The 18,645-nt window shown below is 40.2% G+C and overlaps 1 long non-coding RNA gene across 1 annotated transcript; it reads right to left on the bottom strand.

The window, feature by feature from the left end:
- Positions 1–588: 588 nt before the first annotated feature.
- LOC127011769 (uncharacterized) lies at positions 589–1,432 on the bottom strand. Its single transcript, XR_007765088.1, has 3 exons — positions 1,066–1,432; positions 821–1,008; positions 589–758 (listed from the first exon to the last, which is right to left on the bottom strand). It is a non-coding gene; the product is annotated as an uncharacterized LOC127011769 (long non-coding RNA).
- Between the last annotated feature and the right edge of the window lie 17,213 nt (positions 1,433–18,645).

Here is an 18,645-nt window from a genome sequence, read left to right on the forward strand (position 1 = left end):
AGTGCGCAATAGGTTAACAATACCTAGTTTTTATCCATAATAATAATTCTGCGTGGTTGCAAAAATACAAATTGCGAAGTACATTAATCAAGAAGAACAAATTTGTAGGGATGAAATGTCAAAAAGTAATCCACGAAGCGGGGACTTGGAGAAAGAAAGGGTTCTTTGAGGCGGCTGAGCACTTGAAGCTGTATCGGTGAGGATCAACAGTTAATAAGTCATTAAGGTTGGAAGCCAAGTAGAAGAAATATCTCTACATTGAGACTTTTAGAAATGGTAAATAAGTAATTTTCAACTGTAGAAACAGGAATACAGGTTAAAACGCGTGGTCCTACTCTTTTAGTACTTAAGGTAAATTTACACTATGCGCTATTTTCGGGATTTTTTTTTAACGAGAGGAGTTGTTTCTATAGGCAAACGCGTTCTGTGTAATTTGAATTGTTTCATGCTTTGTAACAGGATTAACTATTACGGAGAAGAGTTTTGACATACGTGAGCTAAAAGTATTATTGAATTATTCCATTAATATATTTAGAAATAATTGATCAAGTGCTTCACACATATGTTCTGCAAAATGATACACGTTTATCAGTTTATTCAATAGTGTTTTTTTTATTCATATTGAGTTTGGTCAATTTACTGTTTGTTATTGTTTTAAATGTTCGTTGCGATTGCCCGTCTATCGCAAGTTGCCAGCAGGAGCTCAGCTGATCATCGCTAATAAGTTGCATCAAACAGGTCGGCAAGCAACGATCATACTAAGAGTACAAAAAATACTAGATTATAAATAATACGAAATCTAAATACCTGAAGTACTAACTCTGAATACCAAAGAGAGTTGGTAACATGTTGAATAGAAAAGCTCTTGGAATAAAATCCACAATTTACTTATATGGCGGCTAGGCAATGTTTTAAATAAATCCAGTGGGTTGCGGGTGACGAAGTTGCATATTCACTCCTGCTTCCTGAGCAAACTTCGCTTGACCCACCGAATTTGGGTTGCCAGTCCTTTGAAAAGTTTATTTATAGTCATCAACCGTATAAAAGACCATTCCCAATACATACACACACACACATTTGGTCTTACTTAAGCTGCCTTGCCTCATTCTTCGCACAGTCTTTGGTTGTGTCGATCTTTTCGCCTTGTTTCAATCGCGCATAGCCTAGCAGATATCTTTAGTGCAGACATTGCAGACAGTGCAGACATTCTATCGCCTACCAGGAGCATTGCCAGAAATAATCTAAAAAAGGAAAGTTGCTGGTCACAATGGGTGGAAGTGTAAAATGTATTGCTAGAAATCTCTAGCAGAGAGTGACACAAACTAATTGCTGGAACAGTAAGAGCGGAATAAGAAGGCCATTAATAATCAATTAGCATGTAGAGAGGAGTTAGAAGAATAATGTCTATCATAAAATGCCTTATTAATGTCAAATTGCTATCAGTAAGAAGGAGAAAGAAGTTATTCTAGCTATGCAAATAATAGTAATTTAAATTTTCTGAAACTCAAAAAATTATAATTACGAATAATTACGATTCCAGAAAAATTGCTCCGAAGCGCTTTATAAACGGCTGAGGAATCCACGACTTGCAGTAGAACTCCCAAACAGGGGCAGCTGGAGAACAAGCCTACTCGTAGTAAAACGGAATTAGCAGAATCCCACCTGCCAAAGAACTCAAATCTAAATGTCACTTCTGCAAATCAGATGAACATTTAATTAAAAGATGTACTTCTTTCGCTCGGTTCAAATTCGCAAAAAGCATAGGTGTTTGCATCAATTGTCTACGCAGGGGACATGGGGGGGATATCTCGTTGTCGAGTTTGTACAAAAGCCCACTTACCAAACTATCGCCGTCGCCTTCTGACAATCAGGTAACCTAACAATAAGTGATTGCATCGCTTAGTCAACTTTTACCTCAATGGATCAATCACGTCTTACTGGCAACAGCCCTTTTTGATGTTCGAAGTCAGGCAGGAGACAAACTGATAGAATTTGGTTAGACTTGGGATCACAAGTCTCCATTCTCCACACCACGCAATGATCAATCCTGAGAGCACCACCACCAAACTTCGCGCGGTATTGAATGCTTCTAGCCCTTCATCAAATGGGACAACCTTAAACGATATTCTTCATGCTGGTCCAGTCGTACAATCTGATTTAACCATTCAGATCTTGAAGTGGAGTTATTTTCAATACGTGTTCAGTGCAGACATTACAAAAATGTACCGTCAAATCTGGGTCAATCCCAAGCATACGCCGTTCCAAAGAATTCTATTCCGGAATAAAAAAGGAGAAGTAAGCGAACTAAAAACCTTCACTTTTAGTGCCAACTGGCACCGTTTTTGGCACTCCGAGTACTCCAACAATTGGCAGATTACGTAGAAAAGGTCTTCCCTAAAGCAAGCAATATTGTTTAGCATTTTCTGTACGTAGACGACTTTGTGAATCAGGAGATCATACTCCAAGATATCCCAAATAAGCATCTACTCCACGACAACTTTCGTGGCAATTTCCAATTCCGACACTTTCTGCTGGACTGGTTTCACTCGTCCTCGCGTAGTTGAGTAAACCGGCATGCCACTGACCGCGTCTGTAGCCAACCGAGTGACCAAGATTACTCACGTGACAAGCGCTGAGCATTGGGCGCATGTGCGATCTGAGCACAATTCCGCGGACCTAGACAGCCGAGGCGTGTCGCTGCGGAAGCTGGTTCAAAGCCATTTCTGGTGGGAAGGACCGGTTTGGTTACAACGGCTAAAAGACAAGTGACCAACACTGGGGCTTCAACCTCCAGTCACAGACTAAGAGCAGCGTGCTGTTAAAGTCAATTTCGCAAAGGCCCCATCCGAAGATTTTCTGGAACGGTTCTCTAAGTTGGACAAGGCTCTGCGGGACCTTGTGATCATTCAATGCTGCCGCAAAATGCCGAAGGGCCCAGCTGATAGGCCTACCAAGGAAGACGTCCGAGAAGCTAAAAGGGACTTTATTCTATGTACTTAGGGGGAGGAATATACCCAAGAGCTTAAATTCCTAAACGATAAGAGTCCAATTCCAGTTTCCAGCCTGATAGCCATCCTGTTTCCATTTCTAGACCAGCGAGGCCTGTTAAAAGGCATGTGGTCGCATTACAGCTTCAGCAGACCTTCAGTATGACGAGCAGTATCCTATTATACTGCCACACAACTGTCGACTAGCTCGTCTGCTCGTCCTTTTTTTGCACCACATATACCTGCATGGCGGCAACCAGCTAGTGGTACGCCTCATCCGATCGAAGTACTAGATTATTAAATCAAGAATCTGGTAAAAGCTGTGCAATTAAAGGACGATCTTCCTACCGCTCAAATTTCCTTTTCCAGGCCAATTACATATACTGGCGTTGATTATGCAGGCCCGTTAGAGATGAAGAACTATACAGGCAGAGCTTGCCTTATTACCAAAGGATATGTTTGCGTGTTTGTGTGTTTCGCCACAAAGCTATCCATTTAGAGCCTACGTCCGACTTGACAACCAAGAAGTTCCTCGCGGCATTTGGTCGATTCGTACCGAGAAGAGGTTGTCCTCAGCGGGTCCATTAGGATAATGGAAAAACCTTTAAGGGGGCAGCAACTCTACTTTCTCTGGATTTCATGCAGGCGTTCAAGGAGTCTGTGACTGATACCTAAGCAACCAAAGAATTTTGTGCGGTTCATCCCACAAAGGCTCCACATATGGGAGGATTGTGAGAGGGTGGCGTGAAAAGCTTCAAGGCACTTTCTACTCGTCGACGTCAAGTCGGAAATACACGTTTAAAGATGTATCAACTCTTCTAGCCAAAATTGAAGCATGTCTCAATTCCAGGCCGCTGTCTCCCATGACCGAAAATCCTTTTGAGTTGTTAGCATTGACGCCAGGCCACTTTTTGATTGGGGGTCAGTTGCTTCCCACAGCTGAACCCGAAAACAAGGGCGAAGCCAAGTCGATTATAAATCGCTGGCAACACTTAAAGGCCCTGCATCAGCAGTTCAGCGCGCGATGGAATGAGGAGTACCTAAAGGAACTTCACAAGCGCAATAAGTGGCAGAATCCTTTCAGATATATCCAAGTCCACGTCCCATCCACAAGCTGGTACTTCTTCCTATGGAGGACAAGGCAACCCCCGCTCTTCCAAAATACAAGGTGAGTTCCAAAGTAATCAGGGCTCTTTTAATCTAGCGCCCTCTAGCGGCGCCATCTATATGTCAACTGATGCGTTAGAATCTGCTATCGTTTATCGACTTCCAGTAAATATTTGATGACATTTTATCTATTGGAAGTGAGGTTATTGCGTTTTAAGTGTCAGTATGTTTTTGTCATCGGTGACAAATCAGCTTCGAACAAAGAGCCAACATTAAATTTTGTTTTAAAATTGGTAAAACTTTTACCGAAGCGTTTCAAATGTTGAAACAAGTTTATGGCGATGATTGCCTATCCCGTAGCAGAGTGCACGAGTGGTTTTAACGTTTTCAAAATGGTTCTGAGGACGAATGACGATGAACATGTGGGCCAACCAAAGCATGACCGAACATTTGGGCTTACAAAAGGTGTGTGCACGTTTTGTTCCGCACAAATTGACTGACGTCCAAAAATTGCTCAGAATTCAACATTCGAAGGACATCAATAAAGATTAAAAAAAAAATACCCGAACTACCTTTACAAGATGGTTACTGGTGACGAAATTTTTGTTTTCAATAAAATCCCGAAACGAAACGCCAGTGTGCTGAATGGAAGGCGCCGCATGGAGAAGTCAAAAGTGAAGACAATGCTGATTTCTTTTTATGATACCAAGGGTATTGTCCACAAAGAATTTATTCCATCCGGCCAAAACGTTAGTGCGGTAACCTACCTTGGAGTCTTGTGTGTTTGTTCGGCCCGAATATCTCGAAGATAGAAGTTGGCTTTTGTTCGATCGACGCTTGTGTCCGACTATTTGCCAAAAATCACATTTTAACCATCAACCTCTCCCCGTATTCACCTGATTTGGTACCGTGCGACTTCTACCTTTTCGGAAAAATGCACTTGACGATGAAAGGAAAGCGTTATGCAGACGTAGAGGCCATTGAAAAGGCTTGCACCGGCATACTGGTGGCCATACCGGGCAACGAGCTAAAACACTCGTTCGACATGCTTTTGGACCGTGTAAAACGCTGTATTAAAGCAGACGAAGACTATTTTGAATAAAATAAATTGATTTTGCCGACAAACTATTTGTTCTGTCTTTTTTTAAAAGTCCTTTTTACTTTGGAACTCACCTTGTATATTCCAAGAGCCCTCTAAGCGTCGTTTGTAGTCGTGAATGGTCAGCGTTTTGCTGATGTGTGCACCTTTACAGGTGGTAAATTCGATACTCTCTGCAAACAAAATAATTTTTAACTATATTAATTCCAAGTCTTGGACGACTGCCGCTCCGAGACTTGCCATTCAAAAGGCTTGAACCGGCATACTGGTGGCCATACCGAGCAACGAGATAAAACACTCGTTCGACATGCTTTTGGACCGTGCAAAACGCTGTATTAAGGCAGAAGGAGACTATTTTGAATAAAATAAATTTATTTTGCCGAAAAAAAAATTTGTTCTGTCTTTTTTTTAACTCCGGTTTTCTTTGGAACCTTGTCGTGCCCCTGTCCTCATGCTTCAAAATCCGTTCACAATGGATATGTTACGTAGGCATATTAGTGCCAGAGTCCTGAAAAGGACTTGGGCCGAGATAGAGGCGTCCGATGTTCAGGCACCATTTTGCCGGCGTAAGCTTAATTAATTATTTATTATTTTATTAATTAATTATTTAAAGTGCCAGGAAAAAATAATATAAGAGCACAAAGTTCGTCAGTCGTCAGTCCACACTGTCCCACAAGCTTAGCTGTCGCTTGATCGCAATACGATCGGGTTGTGTTTTATCCATATTCCCTCCCCTTTACACATTCGTGTGCCAATGGATCGTCATCAGCACACCCCCTATGTTAAAATTCTAGTTCACCACGGTTTCAACTTCTTTTTCACATTATAAGTTTATTGGTTAATATATGTAATATATAAAGTTGGCTAATGCATAAGAAATAACTATACATGACATTTATTTTTTTTAGCGGAGAGTATCGAATTTACCACCCGTAAGATGCGCAAATAAGCAAAACGCTGATCATTCACGACTGTAAACGTCGCTTAGAGGGTTCTTGAAATTGTACATACAACTACAAGGCTGATACTCGCTGCTGAAATATTAATAACAGCCTATAAAAAAAACTTTTTGGACTGCACGAATATTTATATATGTATGCTTTAAGAAAGGAACTGGGTTCCGACAAACTTACCCCCTTTTAAATCGTGTGCGATGAGATCTCGACGCTCCGGATCCTGGGATTTTCAAAATATTATATTGGATATATATGTAAATACGTGCACTAAAAGAATGCTGCTCTTAAGAATATCAATTCACTTGAACACAAAAAATATATATATGCCTGAGGCACGCGTCGTCCGTAACGCTGGTAGTGAGACTCGTTTTCGCTAATTGTTTATCAGGATCAGCACTACCGATTCACTTGATTTTAATGTATTTCAATGCATTTTTGTATGCTTCCCATGTTTTTGATTTTTGCTTGTGTTGTATTATATGCGGCTCTTTGCCTTTGGGTTTGCATAAGTTCACTTTAGCTTAGATTCAACTTTTTCGAAGTATGCTGTCGGTCACTAAGCCTCTGATCGTATGAGGATTACGAGTACTGCGGTTACAAGCATCCCAGTATGTCGAATGTCGTCCTTGCGGTTGATATTCCCTCCTTCTTTGATTATAATGGCGGCGATGGTCCAACACATGAAAATCTTTTGAGCTATAGGTGTCCTCGTTAAGATCTGCAGGACCCTGGTGGCAGATCCTGGAGGACAGGACTCCGAGGACGAAACCTGGAAAGGTCGCCATTCCTTGGAGCCGGCGGCTTCCGTCAGCAAGACACCAGAATGGATTCTCCCCTTTTTTTTCGCTTCGGCCGTCTCATATGCAGCCGCCGCTGCCAGAGGGGCGCACCCTAGCACCTCACCTGCTGCCCCTGTAGCCCCCTATGCCCCCGTAGCCGCACCGCGAAAAATCCGGGAGACTTGGTCGGCAGTCGTTGCATTCGACAATCCGGCCTTATCCGGGAGGCAAATTGCGGATAACATCCGCAAAGAAGTAGCGCCCGCTTTGGGCGTTAGAGTGCAGGAGGTGTGAGAGTTGAAGCGAGGCGGCGCTATTATTCGCACGCCCTAACAGGCGGAGATGTCGAAAATCGTTGCCTCCGCAAAATTCGCTGAGGTGGGCCTTAAGGTGTCCAAAAACACTGCCGCGAAACCCAGGGTGACGGTACAGGACGTGGACACCACTGTGACACCGGATGAATTTATGATGGAATTAAAAGAGGAAAACGTCGAGGAGATGTCGCTGAAGGAGTTCCAGAAGGCGGTAGTCCTGGCGACCAAGCCCTGGTCAGCTGCTAACAGCGCCTTAATAAACGTGACGCTGGAAGTAGATGATCAGCGCCTGATCCGTTCTCGAAACTGGGGGGGGGGTGTCATTAAGTGGTTCTCTTACCACTGCCGCTCTCAAGTGCGCACCTATACGTGCCACCGATGTCTTGGCTTTGACCACAAAGTCAGCGAGTGTCGGTACGCTCGAAAAAACCAGGTCTGCCGTCAGTGCGGACAGAATGACCAAGTCGCGGCGAAATGTAAAATCGCGGTGGACTGCCGTAACTGCCGCCATAAAGGGCTACCCTCGGGGCACTATATGCTCTCGGGTGGATGCGCGATATACAGCACGGTGCTAGCCAGGGTGCAAGCTAGACATTAACATATTCAGCTTCATCCAAGCGAAATGTGGTCAAGGCCGTTGCGGTGTCATCGAGCTTGCAAAACGGATGAGAGATGCTGGCCACCAGTTCGCACTCATTCAGGAGCCCTATGTGGACGCAGGCAAACGTCTCACCGGACTCCCTAGAGGCATGATTATCTTCGCCGACAAGAGGTAGAAAGCTGCCATCATCGTGGACAACCCATCTGCCATCTGCCATCTGCATGCCCATCGAGACATTGACGACAGATTATGGAGTGTGCGTGAATGTCACAGGAAAATACGGCACCATTTTTCTGTCCTCCGTATACTGCCAGTTCTCAGCTGCCCTGCAGCCCCACACTGACTACCTGGATACGGTTCTGCTGCTAGCCGGCAGGACACCGACAATCCTTGGACTTGATGCGAATGCGGTTTCCCCGATGTGGTTCAGCAAAACTCCAGCTAACTCTGGAGACCGTCTGAATCGCGAACGGGGACAGCTCATGGACGAGTGGATCATAGCAAGCGGTGCCTGTGTGCTCAATGCGGCCAGCCAGGTGTTTACTTTCGATAATCACCGCTCCAGAAGTGATATCGACGCTGGATTAAGGCTTGCCTCAGGATAATATAAGAAGCTTATCCTGACGACAAATGAACAAAAGGACGGCACAAGCATGATCCACGTGCGCACGTCTACCGAATATGCCGAGGCCGGAAAAAAGACAGCCGATCTTGGATGTCTTAGGTCGAACGGCGCGCTACTTACGACATGGCACGACTGCGCAAATATACTCCTTCGCAACTTCTTCCCTGTTGCGGAGTCGACGGTGCGTGAGGATATAACTTCTGCTGCTCCACCGACCTCAAAGCCTTCGAGGTAGCAACCAGCGTCGCGAAGCTGAGAAGCCGGCGATCGCCGGGAATGGACGGCATCACGGGTGGGATCGTCAAGGAGGTATGGCGTGGTATCTCTCAGCACCTGACGAAGTTGTACCCTCGGTCCCTCTCGGAAGGATATTTTCCTGCCGAGTGGAAACACCCGAGAGTGATAACGCTGGTAAAGGGGCCAGATAAGGACAGGAGCGATCCTGCCTCTTATCGTGGCATATGCCTTTTGCCAGTGTTCGGAAAGGCGCTGGAAGGGATCATGGTGAATCGACTGAAGGATGTGCTACCGGATGGCTGGAGATGGCAATTTGGATTTCGGCCTGGACGCTGCGTGGAGGATGCGTGGATGCACGCCAAAAACACCGTTTCCAACAGTCGCGAGAGGAGGGTGCTGGGAATCTTTGTCGATTTCAAGGGAGCCTTCGACCATGTTGAGTGGAACGCGGTGCTGGATCGGCTTGTCGACGTCGGCTATCGAGAGATAGACTTGTGGAAAAGTTATTTCTCCGGTCGAAGTGCGAGTATCATCGGCAGCTATGAAGCGGCCACAGTGCCGGTTACACGGGGCTGCCCGCAAGGATCCGTCAGTGGTCCATTCATTTGGAACCTACTGATGAATGTGCTGCTTCAGCGCCTGGAGCCTTATTGTGCTCTGAGCGCGATTGCAGATGACTTGCTACTTTTCGTCGATGGGAATTCCCGTGCCGATCTGGAGCGAAACGACGAGCAGTTGATGGACATCGTGGGAGCCTGAGGAGCTAAGGTTGGAGTGAGTGTGTCAACCAGCAAGACGGCAATCATGTTGCTGAAAGGGAATCTTTCACGCACTAGGAGACCGACGGTACGGTTTGCTGGAGCAAGCCTGCCATACGTCACCAAATGCCGGTACCTTGGCATCTTAGTCGGCGAGAGGATGAGTTTTCTCCCGCATATCTCTTCTCTCAGAGATCGGCTGGCTGGAGTTGCCGGAGGGCTAGCACGGGTGCTTCGAGTCGATTGGGGCCTCAGCTCCCGTGCTAAGAGGACGATATACAGCGGACTCATGGTCCCCCTGTGCACTCTTCGGTGCCTTGGTCTGGTACAAGGCGGAGAGCAGGGGCAAGTCCTTAAGACTCCTCACCTCATGCCAGAGGACCATCTTATTATGGCAGTGAAGTTTAAGCTGAGGAAGCACGTTCCCCTGGACGAGAGCGACTGGCTCCACGGACAGGACTTGTCTGTGTTAGACTGGAAATCAAAGATGTCTCTGCTAGACGAGTGTCTGCTAAAAGAGTGGCAACTCAGATGGGATCAAGCGGCTCACGGTTCCGTAACTCTCCAGTTCTTCCCAGAGGCAGCGTTCGTCTACAAGAGGAAGAACTTTGTCTTTACCTTACAATTCTTGCTGACAGGACACGGGTCGTTCAACGCATTCCTCCATGGCAGAACCCTCAGCATCACAACCGCATGCTCATGTGGAGAGGTGAGTGAGGACTGGCTTCACGTACTATGTGAGTGCCGCCTCTATAGTGATTTGCGTGACTTGGATGCCCTTGGAGTTGTTCGAGTCCAAGAAAGATTTTGTTTTTTCATATTACTTTTGAACGGAGCATCCAATTTTGACAGTTGAATTTTATCACCTCTTCCAAAACAATTTTAAAGTCTTGGTTTGCATATATGTTACTTTTTACAATACATTTCGTTATATGTATCACTCGAAACAATCAGACGATTACTGTTCATTTTTATTTCTTCGTGTACGCTGTCTAAACTTGCTAAAACTCTTTACTCCCTCTTCATCTCCCTCGCTCTATTTTAATACTGTAATTTACCCTCTCTATGAACCTGCTGAATTTCTGACAGACTTCTTAGGTGCTATTTCAGTAACTCTCTCTCTCTCTCTTGCTTGATTTACACTTTACTTGTTCGTGCTGAAAGTTGTTAGTGTGGCACAAGCCACTCTCAGTCGATAGAATATTTTTTCTCTCGTGCTCTCTTTTTAAATTTGATACCAGTGCCGAATTTGCTTTGAAATAATTTCTATATTTTATTTCACTTCATTTTTGTTTTTGTTTTCTTATACTGGCCCTTGTCTGTTCCAAGAAAAACTGCACACTTGGGACTTTAACGAAAGACCTCTTTATTTTTTGCTGGCTCTGCGATTCCATGATGCACGTCAAATGTGCAGAATTCACCGGCAGAGTTAAAGATTTTATTGATCTTAACTCTGGTCTTATGTGGTCATGTGGGTCCTGCAAGGAAATGGTGGTTGAAATAATTGGCTTCATGAAGCAGACTCATGACAGCCTATCGAATATCTCAGGTGCTTTTAGGCAACTCAATGAGGGGATTAATACCGTCTGTGCCCAGATTAATAAAAAAAGTAAAATAAAAAATTATTAACTTAGTCGCCTAAACGCAAAAAAGCCAACTTAACCGCCGTTAATAAGACAATGGAATCCAACCCAAATCCGAAGTTGGTAGCAGCAGTTCCTGTTGACACAAGGGTAAGCGAACCAACTGTGCGTATGGATACAGCTATCTCGAGTGAAGTCAATGTTTCCGGAATAAAAGCTTCTGTACTGGCTAAGTCAAAGAAATCGGTGCCGACCTTACCTATAGGTACAGTAGGCACAGTTCCTGGATATCAGCCTAGTGAGGTTCAGACTGGTGCTGGGGGGCGTAAGAGACGTTCGGTTATTCCACAAAGGAAGCAATTATTTGGTTCGAGATTCACCCCAGATACCACATCTGAGGATGTTTTAGAATTTATACGTGAAAAATTCCCATCCGAAGATATTGCAGTTGAACTATTTCGATTTTCATACGCTTGTAGGATATCGTCTTTTAAAATATTTGCTCCACCTGATGTGTTTAATGTTTTACTTTCTGAAAGCTTTTGGCTTAATGATGATTTAGCAATTAAAAAGTTTGTTCCGAATAAACCGAGAACAAATAACAGGCCCTCCGCTGTGCCAAAAAACTGAAAAGTTTAATTTTGGAGTATCAAAATGTTAGGGGACTAATTATGAAGCTACCCAAGCTTCTTCCTCTGCATTTACTGAATATATTTTAGCTTTAACGGAAACTTGGCTGAAACCAGAGATATCCGACTCTAAAGTTCTGTCTAATAACTTCGATACTTATAGGGCCGATCCCCATTCATGAGGGAGGCGGTGTGCTGATTGCCATTACCTCTAGTCTAACATCTGAAAGAATTCTCTTTCATAATTCAAATGAAATTAAATTTCTAAGTGTGAAAGTTTCCTTTCAATCTTAATCTGTATTTTTTACGTGCTCTTATATTCCACCTGGCTCTGATCTAGTAATTTATGAGCATCATCTGTGTAATCAAATCTGTTTTTGCCCTTTTTTCTAAAAGATAGCAATTTATTCTTTTGCGTGACTTAATCTACCTGATATTTCTTGGTCTTCTCCTACTGACTTATGATTTCGTGGATGGCCTTTAGACTTGTCGTTACAGCAAGGAAGCTTTATAAAAAATTCTTTAATAGACAATTAGATATTGTGTTTGTTTCAGACCCGTCTGAAGTCAGGGAATGGAGACCGATATCATCCAACTATGGAATTGAAAATTTGCCTGCTCTGATACCCTCTCTTCATTAGTTTCTCCAACTAAAATGAGATTTTTCGTAAATGTGATTATAATAAACTTAACGATATGATTTCTAACTATAATTGGACAGCCATGTTCAATTGTACAGATATTAAAAGTGCCACTGAACTATTTAATGAATGCGTTTCTGATAGGTTTCATTCAAACCTTGGTTTACCATTGCGCTTCAAAGATTTAAAAACCTTAAATTAAAAACTTATAAAAAGTATACAAAATCGAGTAGGCCAGTAGATTTTTCGAAATATGTGGTGGCTCAAACGAATTTTAATGATCTCAACAGTCATTGCTATTCTATGTATCTAAATCGTTGTAAATTTGAATTTTCAATGATCCGAAACAGTTTTACAACTTTGCTAGTGCCAAGCGTAAGACATCGGCTTTGACGGATTCTGAGGTTGTTGATTAATTTGCTGAGTTATTCTAACTACCCTAATCCCTTTTATAGGGACAAATTCTATTTTTCCCCTGTAATCACCGAAAGCTCTCTCTTTAAAGATTTACAAACTACAACGCCAACTTATTCTACCGGTCCAGATGAACTTCCTGGATGTGTGCTTTAGGTTTGTGCGTCAACCATTTGTAAACCGATTCTTAAACTTTTTAATTTGTCTATTTCATCATCAGCTTTTCCTTCTATCTGGAAGGACTCTTTTATTATTCCACTCCATTAAAAAGGTGCGAAGGCGGATGCCCAAAATTATAGATGTACTTATAAATTATTGTCAATTCCTAAAGCATTTCAACGTATTATCACTTCTCATTTGCAACATTTTTGTTCCTCGCGTATATCACAGTGTCAGAATGGTTTCGTTAAGCCAAGATCGACCACCACCAACATTCTTGACTTGACATCTATTGTAATAAATGGATTTTTGAAAAAATGCAGACTGGGGTTATATATACAGATTTTAGTAAGGCCTTTGACTCTGTTAACCACTCTATTCCTTTATTTAAATTAGATCAGCTTGGGATTCCTGATAATCTATTAACTTGGATTTCATGTTACTTGAATGGTAGGACTCAGAGGGCTCTATTCACGAATGCTCTTTTAAGGTTGATCTTCTTGACATCCTTATGGCCTTTGCAGTTTACGTTGTTTATTAACGATCTTCACTCTATCATAACACATTATCGTGTACCAATGTATGCTGAAGATGTTAAGCTTTGTTTATCATATAATGATATAGCGTCGGGATTTAACTTACAGTCAGATATTGATTGTTTTCATGGATGGTGTGAGTACATTCAAATTTAAAGAACTGCCTTAAATGCAACGTTATGACTTTTTATAGGGGTACTCCTACGTTTATCAGTTAGAATCTTAAAAATACGCGACTCGATCGTATATATTCAGTTTTAGGTGTTCTTCTGGACCCTTAACTTAAATTTGACTGCCACATAATGTCCACTGTTAACAAGGCCATGAGTATTCTTAGTTTATAAAGCGTTGGTCAAAGGAATTTGATGACCCTTATACGACCAAATTATTATTTACCTCCCTTGTCCGTCCTGTTTTAGAATATTGTTCGTCAGTTTGGAGTTCGGTGCAAAAAATATTTTTTTATTTGCCCTTCGTAGTTTGAACTGGGATCAAAACGTAAGAGAGTAGATTACAATTGCTTAATTTACCTACACTTGTAAATCGAACAATGGTTGGTACTATTTTTATAATCTTAAAAAATGTGATATAGATTCTGCAGAACTTTTAAGCCGCCGAACATTCAATGTTCCTGTTAGACACGAAATATTTATCCTCTAAATTTTCACGATATACATAATATTTTTGTCTGCACGAGCCCTTTTTCGCGTTCTATGTAATAAATATAACAATCTTTTCATTTAATTTGTATTTCAACTTTCATCCCGGTATTAAAAAGTAATATTTTAACTCATTTTTTCATTCTTAGTTGTGCCTTTTATTTTTCATTTTTGTGACGTCTCTATTTGTTTTATGTATCTTCCTCGCGAACTCCAATTTTTTGGACCAAATTGATAAAAGGGCCCCGCGCGTAACAAGCACGTACTTGGTGTCCATCAATATAATGTATATTTTTTTGTTTTTAATATATTTTGATGATAATTGTTTGTGCGTCTAGTAAATTAGATTTTATGCTTTAGGGCATTTTTTTATACACTTTTTGCTTAAAATATATGCTTTATAAAGAATATACTCCCACATAATTATAATAATTACCAATAACAATATATGGGTTAAGTGTGGGTCGATATCTATTGATTTTATTAATGGATTCCATTGTTTTAGTGTCGATTAACCCCATTGTTGTTCTATCACTTACATAAAAATTTTCTTCGAATTTAACTTATTGTAAAAAAATTATTTTGAAAAAGCTTGCTACCGAGTTCTTACAAGTTCTTATCATATAAACATTCCCACCGAATAAACAAATGGCAAGTCAAGCCGTTGCTAGACAGCAACGTTGAGACAAGCTCAAGACTAAACATCCGATAGAGGATCCGCGATCGTATAATTTAGGCGGCGCCTTTGCTTTAAAATTTTCCATGCTGATCACAGCAATCTTACTCGGTTATTAACTTCAGAATCAAGACTTCGGGAAATTACGAGGACAAGCTTCAAAAGCTTCGATCCCGAGGTAACAATGGAAGAGAACCAACTCAAGCTTGGGAAGTCGGAAAATTAGCTTAAGAGATAAATATCTACAAATAATTGTTATATTATATTATATTTTTGTATTATTAAATTGGCATCCGTTTTGTAATTGGCGCACACCGTGACGTTAAAAATATCGAAGTACTAAAAAAATAGTGGCAAGTACTTCCAGATATATTTTAAATCATAGACCCAAAAACATAGGATTCCTATGTAAAAATAAAAACTAGCGGTTAATAAAAATGCAAATATATATAAACAACAAAACTTAAAGGTGAAACAAACAAACTTTTTTATGTTAACCAAAAAGGTAAAAATCAAATACAAAAAATTGTTTTATGCTAACCAAAAAAGAGCAAAAACAAAACAAATATATTCAAAATTGAAAATTCAAAAGTGAATTAGGAATTATAAAACAAAAGGCAAGAAAACGTCAAGTGTTTAAACAAAAAAACTTCAAACTTTCGGCGGCTTCAAACTTCGGGAAGCCGCCGAAACCACGATGGGTTTATACGTTCGTAAAAGTCAAAGATATTTTGTAGCACTAACCATTCTGAGAAATAAAATAACGGGAAGGGCCAATAATGCCTTAACATCTTACGGAGCGGTTTTTAATTTTGACAATTGACAAGCAACCTATTCACATAATTGAACAATAACTAAGCGTTTTTACACAAAATAAATTATCAATTATGGACTTTTATAATTTGGTTAAAAATAATACAAATATATTTGGACACAATCGAACAATACTTATCCCAGTTTTCGGGAAATTTAGAAAATTATGTGGCTTGGCGGGAAGCCGCCGAAACCACGATGGGTTTATACGTTCGTAAAAGTCGAAGATATTTTGTAGCACTAACCATTCTGAGAAATAAAATAACGGGAAGGGCCAATAATGCCTTAACAACTCACGGAGCGGATTTTAATTTTGACAATTGACAAGCAACCTATTCACATAATTGAACAATAACTAAGCGTTTTTACACAAAATAAATTATCAATTATGGACTTTTATAATTTGGTTAAAAATAATACAAATATATTTGGACACAATCGAACAATACTTATCAAAACAAGGGTGAACAAGGGGTAGGACAAAGACACCGGAGCTACAGCCTGCTATATAAAGAAATGTATTTACCAAAACGGTATAGAATTACTTATTTATAGAAGAGTTTCCACCGTCAACGGATACTCAATAATCAAAATATACCATTACATAACAATATTTCATACCAAAAACATTTGTTTGTGAAATGAAAGGTTTAAAAGCAGATCTTTTAATAGGATATAATTTACTAAAAAAGATTGGAGCGCTCATTGACATAAGAAATGATATACTAAACTGGAAGGGTAAATAAAAAAATACATTATGCGGAAAAATTAAATACTTTAAAAATAAACCAGGAAACAACATTACTTCCTCTAAAAAAATGTATGTTAAAGATATATTTTAACCACGAAGACTTTACTGAAAAAAATACAGCTGGTATATAAAGGGTATATAAGCCCCGAACACGCCGTTTTTGTCAATTTAGACACAAACAGTTTGGAATAATTAAGTTCTGAAAGCGCCGTCGATGATATTTCCGACACTTATGAATCAAATAGTTTGGGCCTCTCAGATGCCGAACACTCCGTCGATGTCAAACCCGACATAAACAAAACAAACACTTCAGAATGTGATAATATAAGTAGCAAATCTAACCGTACCACCGACATATATCATTTAGAATACACTGCAAACGAAGCAAAGACAGACAGTTTATCAGAAAAAATATTAAACACAGTACAAAAAATACGGTCGAAAAAAATTACGAATTTTCCCTTCCGGACAGATAGATACCATTAATGATAAACCGATTTACTCAAGACAATAACCATACTCACAAGCATTAAACGGGTTTGTGAATCAGGAAATAAGTAGTATGCTTGAAGACGAAATCATTAGACCTATCAAAAGCCTTTATAATTCACTGATAATTATAGTATCAAAGAAAGGTACAAGTAAAGACGGTACTCCTAAACACAGACTCTGCATAGATTTTAGAAAATTAAACCTCAGATACCCTATGCAGGACACGCCAGTTATTTTATCTTATCTAGGGAAGGCTAAGTATTTCAGTAGCATAAACTTGAAATCAGGCTTTCATTAAATCTTAATAAAAGAATCAGACATAGGAAAAACTTATTTTTCCACTAACAATGGGAAATACGAATTTCTAAGAATGCCATTTGGTTTTACAAACGTGCCTACAATTTTCCAGAAAGGAATGTACTATATACTAAGAGAATATGTTGGGAAATTTTTCCATGTTTACATGGACGATATAATTATATTTTCACATTCTCTCAAACAGCATTTCAACGATCTATGATCCTTAACGTTGTTCAAAAAGTAAACATAAACATATCATTGGAACAATCTCATTTCTTTAAACTAGAAACATCATTCCTAGGATATGTAGTATCACAAAACATTAATAAGACCGACCCTTAAAAAGTAGAAATCATATCAAAATATCCAGTTCCCAAAAATATCAGGTCTTATTATAGGAAATTTGTAAAAAATTATGCGTCCGTTGCGAAAACCACTAAATAGATTTTAAGAAGGCTCCAATGGAAAAATTTCCGAGAGAATGTCAAAAATTTTCTCAATTACTCTTGACGACCCCGCAATCCAGGCCATTACCGAGCTAAAAGAACATCTTATAAGTTACATAGAACTAGATCAACCAGCCTCTGATACAGTTATAGAAGCAGTACTTTCCCAAAACGGAAACCCAATCACTTTTTTATCTAAAACACTCAAAAAAACCGAAAGAAATCACGCTACCAACAAAAAAGATTTTTTAGCCATAGTTTTGGGTACTAAAAAGTTTAAGAATTTATTTATGCGGAGTATCATACAGACCATCAACCACTCTCTTAAGCTATTTCGGAAGCCCAAATGTTGAATTAAAACGATGGTTTAATTACATAGAAAATTGTAACCCAAAAATAATATGTAAGCCCGGTACTACTAATGTAGTAGCGAATGCCCTGTCCAGAATTGAAATAAATCATATCACAGAAGATGAGAATGAAGAATCCTCGGATTAAAATTCAGCCGAAAGTAAAACTTCTAGTAGCAAAAGAAAATTTTACAACACACGAACAAATCAATGTCTTCGAAAATAAACGGCATAACATCGAATATGACCAAACAGAAAGCCTAATGACAATTCTAAAAAATTTAAAGTTTTTAACTTGCATCGATTCCTACTCTAAATACACGGTTGTAAAGGAAATTAAATCGGTATCAGTTTTTGTTATTTGATCACCTTTATGAAATGTATATTATAATCAAGAATTATAACCATTTTTTTTTTTGTAAAACAGTTTATATTTATTTAGAATTAACAGGTATACTGCTACCTATATGGCAGCTTGAGCAGGTTTTAAATATAGGGGATAACAAAGCGTTGGTATAAAGGTTATACAATATTTCTATTCATTTACAATTTACAATTTACAGTTACAGCAGACAGCAGGGTATTAAATATATCTTAATGGAAGATCATGTGGGTGGTATCTTTTAAGTCTTCTTCTTGTTGGTCTCCAAATTAGCCTCTTCGCCAGGGAGTTAGGATGAGAGCCAAGGCGTCTGAAGTAGTTTTCAGCATGCGTTCGACAAGCATCGCCTAC

This window comes from Drosophila biarmipes, unplaced genomic scaffold (assembly GCF_025231255.1).
Source record: "Drosophila biarmipes strain raj3 unplaced genomic scaffold, RU_DBia_V1.1 ptg000008l, whole genome shotgun sequence".
Taxonomy (NCBI): Eukaryota; Metazoa; Arthropoda; class Insecta; order Diptera; family Drosophilidae; genus Drosophila; species Drosophila biarmipes.